General features: G+C 52.4%; 1 protein-coding gene across 2 annotated transcripts in view; it reads left to right on the forward strand.

Annotated features, from left to right (window-relative positions):
* The window catches only part of LOC143290359 (uncharacterized), a 44,349-nt gene that overhangs the window by 3,115 nt on the left and 36,234 nt on the right, over positions 1-5,000 (forward strand). The window lies entirely within an intron of this gene.

The following is a 5,000-nucleotide window of genomic DNA, read 5'->3' on the forward strand; positions in this document are numbered from 1 at the left end:
ACCCGAATAACTAACCACTATAAGATATTTTAGCCGTTTTCTGTCCTGGTTTTTGAACATCAAGAACATACCGCAGAAACCAGTCTTGGAGTCAGAGATACACGTGCTTCTAAGTTGTCTGGCAGAAGCACTTAAGATTTTTCACTGAAAGTAGACTGTATGTGTCTTCTTAATGCCTGGATAAAATTGCCAGAATTATTTAAAGATGAGTGTATTGCTTGCTTCTTGGACTCTTTAATCACTTTGCAAAGTGATAGTGATTGACTCTGCAGCTGGGTGTTTTATGTATGTCAATGGCAATTGAAATCTCTTATGACATCCTGTCCCGGCTGGTTGGGCAGTTTGGGTCAGGACAGGACAGGTTGGGTTGGGACAGGTCAGGTTGGGTCAGGACAGGACAGGTTGGGATAGGACAGGTTGGACATGAAAGGACAGTTTGGGACAGGACAGGTTGGGTCAGGACAGGTTGGGACAGGACACGTTGTGTCAGGACACGTTGGGTCAGGACAGGTTTGGACAGGACAGGTTGGGACAGGACAGGTTGGGACAGGACAGGTTGGGACAGGACAGGTTGGGTCAGGATGGGTTGGGTCAGGACAGGTTGGGTCAGGACAGGACAGGTTGGGTCACGACAGGTTGGGTCATGTCAGGACAGGTTGGGACAAGACAAGGCATGTTGGGTCAGGACAGGTTGGGTCAGGACAGGTTCGGTCAGGACATGACTGGTTGGGACAAGACAAGGCATGTTGGGTCAGGACAGGTTGGATCAGGACATGACTGGTTGGGACAAGACAGGGCATGTTGGGTCAGGACAGGTTGGGTCCGTCAGGACAGGTTGTGACAGGGCAGGGCATGTTGGGACAGGACAGGTTGGGACAGGACAGGTTGGTACAGGACAGGTTGGGACAGGACAGGTTGAGTCAGGACAGGACAGGTTGGAACAGGACAGGTTGGGACAGGACAGGTTGGGTCAGGACAGGTTGGGACAGGACAGGACAGGTTGGGACAGGACAGGGCAGGTTTGGTCAGGACAGGTTAGGTCACGACAGGACAGGTTGGGTCAGGACAGGACAGATTGGGTCACGACAGGACAGGTTGGGTCAGGATAGGTTAGGTCACGACAGGACAGGTCAGGACAGGACAGGTTGGGTCAGGACAGGACAGGTTGGGTCAGGATAGGTTAGGTCACGACAGGATAGGTTGGGTCAGGTCAGGACAGGACAGGTTGGGACAGAACAGGTTGGGTCAGGACAGGACAGGTTGGGTCAGGATAGGACATGTTTGGTCAGGTCAGGACAGGACAGGTTGGGTCAGGACAGGTCAGGACAGGACAGGTTGGGTCAGGTCAGGACAGGTTGGATCAGGTCAGGACAGGACAGAACAGGTTGGGTCAGAATAGGACAGGTTTGTCAAGTCAGGACAGGTCAGGTTGGGTCAGGACAGGACAGGACAGGTTTGGTTAGGACAGGGCAGGACAGAACAGGTTGGGTCAGAATAGGACAGGTTTGTCAAGTCAGGACAGGTCAGGTGGGGTCAGGACAGGTTGGGACAAACAGGACAGGTTGGGTCAGGACAGGGTAGGACAGGTTCGGTCAGGACAGATTTGGTGAAGACAGGGCAGGTTGGGTCAGGACAGGACAGGACAGGTTGGGTCAGGACAGGACAGGACAGGTTGGGTCAGGACAGGTTGGGACAGGACATGTCAGGACAGGACAGGTTAGCTCAGGACAGGACAGGTTTGGTCAGGACAGGTTGGGACAAACAGGACAGGTTGGGTTAGGACAGGACAGGTTGGGACAGGACAGGACAGGTTGGGACAGGACAGGGCAGGTTGGGTCAGGACTCCGCATTCAGCCGCACTTGGAAAATGCCGATCTGGATGTCGGTGGCATCTCAGATTTCTCTAAGTTCCCTGACAGCCCCCCGTGGACCTTTACAACACCTGAGGTCCGATTCGATCTGGCCTCGTACCGTAAGGACACCACCAGTTCTCTGGCCTACAGAACCTACTTTTCGGAACTGTGCCACAAATTCCCCACCTTTCAAGGCATCTTCACTGACGGTTCCAAGTCAGAGGACGGAGTCGCCGCATCTGCGTTCTGTCCCGCCTTTCCTGACCGGCCCTCAACAGAACACATCCTGTCTGACAGCTCGGTATACACCGCGGAACTGACTGCACTGGTCCTGGGGTTAAAAATGGTTCTCTCTTCCAAACAGAAGAGATTCATGATCTTTTCCGACTCCTTATCAGCCCTGGAGGCGATCGCCTGCAGGAATATCACTCATCCCAAACTGCTGGAATTTTATGAAACTTTTACTCTCGCAACGAAGAAAGGATACGAGGTTGTGTTGGCCTGGGTTCCCGGACATGTTGGCATTCGTGGTAACGAAAGGGCGGACCTGCTGGCCAGGAACGCTGTAAAGAAAGAATTGTCCAGATCCTTGGTACCCTATACAGACATGAAGCGGAAGGTCAATACTTACGTTAAGGATCTTTGGCAAGAGAAGTGGAACACCCAGATGGACAACAAGCTCTTCCAGATCCGTCCGGACCTGGGGGAGACCCTCCCTTCGGGGGTGAAGAACAGAAAGGAGGAGTCTGTGCTGTGCAGACTGCGTACGGGGCACACTTTTTTTTTTACTCATTCTTACTTGTTGAAGGGGGAGGAGGCCCCTCGATGCGTTCCCTGTGACGAGCCTCTCACCGTGAAACACGTGCTCCTTGACTGTTGGGATCTGCATGACGTTAGACGCAGACATTACACGGCGGTTTCTTTGAAGACTTTGTTTCGTAATGTCCCTCCGTGGGCGCTGATGGACTTCTTAAAAGAAGTGAACCTTTTTAACCAGATTTGAAGGTTTTAAACTATGGAAGTTTTTTTTTAACTTTGGAGTGGAAAGTTTGAAGTGGTGACTCGTTTTAATTGGTTGTTTTTTTTAGCCTTGTAGTAGTAATTGACGCGGCGATAGCCTTGAGATGGCCTTAGTGGTCGGCGAGGCTCTAAGCACCATAATTTCATTTCATTTGGGTCAGGACAGGTTGGGACAAACAGGACAGGTTGGGTCAGGACAGGACAGGTTGGGACAGGACAGGACAGGTTGGGTCAGGAGAGGGCAGGACAGGTTGGGACAGGACAGGTTAGGTCTGGACAGGTTGGGTCAGGACAGTGCAGGTTAGGACAGATTGGGTCAGGATAGGACAGGTTGGGACAGGACAGGTTAGGACAGGACAGGACAGGTTGGGTCACTGTCCCATCCTGCATCAGCGCGGAGTGTCCATGCTCTTCTCTCATGAAAATAATCACGATCATTCCTTCGTCACTGGCACGCTGGTGGAGGGTGAAGCCGTTCCAGACACGACGAGGTCCACACGTGGACAGGTGTGCACTGTACTTTGTCCGCCAAGGTGCTGTGGATGCTGTTTTACAGGGGCCGTCACTGCACATAGCTCTCTTCATGCATCAGAGAGGGCACTGAGTCGTCCAGTTGAAAAATCAAGAGAAGGCGATGCTTAGACCTGGGGCAACATAGACCTGGGAACTCAGACCTGGGGGAACATGGACCTGGGAACTCAGACCTGGGGGAACATGGACCTGGGAACTCAGACCTGGGGGAACATGGACCTGGGAACTCAGACCTGGGGGAACATGGACCTAGGGGAACAAAGACCAAGGAAAACTCAGACCTGGCTGAAATATATTTTTGGGAACATACACCTGGGTAACATAGACTTAGGGGAAAATAGACATGAGGAACATAGACCTGGGGGAACATAGAGCTGGGGGACATAGACCTGTTGGAACATAGACTAGACCTGGGAGGAACATAGTCTTGGGGGGCATACACCTGGGGGAACATAGACTTGGGGGGCATAGACCTGGGGGAACATAGACTAGACCTGAGAGGAACATAGAGTTGGGGGGCATACACCTGGGGGAACATAGACTTGGGGGGCATACACCTGGGGGAACATAGACTTGGGGGGCATAGACCTGGGGGAACATAGACTTGGGGGGCATAGACTTGGGGGGCATAGACCTGGGGGAACATAGACCTGGAGGAACATAGATTTTGTGGGACATAGACCTGGGGGAACATAGATTTTGTGGGACATAGACCTGGGGGAACATAGGCTTGTGGGACATAGACCTGTGGGAACATAGATTTTGTGGGACATAGACCTGTGGGAACATAGGCTTGTGGGACATAGACCTGTGGGAACATAGATTTTGTGGGACATAGACCTGGGGGAATATAGATTTTGTGGGACATAGACCTGTGGGAACATAGGCTTGTGGGGCATAGACCTGGGGGAACATAGATTTTGTGGGACATAGACCTGGGGGAACACAGGCTTGTGGGACATAGACCTGGGGGAACATAGGCTTGTGGGACATAGACCTGTGGGAACATAGATTTTGTGGGACATAGACCTGGGGGAATATAGATTTTGTGGGACATAGACCTGTGGGAACATAGATTTTGTGGGACATAGACCTGGGGGAACATAGATTTGTTGGGACATAGACCTGATTTGTTGGGACAGTGACCTGGGGAACATAGACCTGGGGGACATAGACCCTGGGGAACATAGACCTGTAGCAACATAGACCTGGGGAACATAGACCTGGGGAACATAGACCTTGGGACATAGACCTGGGGAACATAGACCCTGGGGAACATAGACCTGGAGGAACATAGACCTGTTGGGACATAGACCTGGGGAACATAGACCTGGGGAACATAGACCCTGGGGAACATAGACCTGGGGGACATAGACCCTGGGGAACATAGACCTGGGGGACATAGACCCTGGGGAACATAGACCTGGGGGAACATAGACCCTGGGGAACATAGACCTGGGGGACATAGACCTGGGGGAACATAGACCCTGGGGAACATAGACCTGGGGGACATGGACCCTGGGGGACATGGACCCTGGGGAACATAGACCTGGGGAACATAGACCTGGGGGAACATAGACCCTGGGGAACATAGAC

This window comes from Babylonia areolata, chromosome 15 (assembly GCF_041734735.1).
Source record: "Babylonia areolata isolate BAREFJ2019XMU chromosome 15, ASM4173473v1, whole genome shotgun sequence".
In the NCBI taxonomy this organism is placed as follows: domain Eukaryota; kingdom Metazoa; phylum Mollusca; class Gastropoda; order Neogastropoda; family Buccinidae; genus Babylonia; species Babylonia areolata.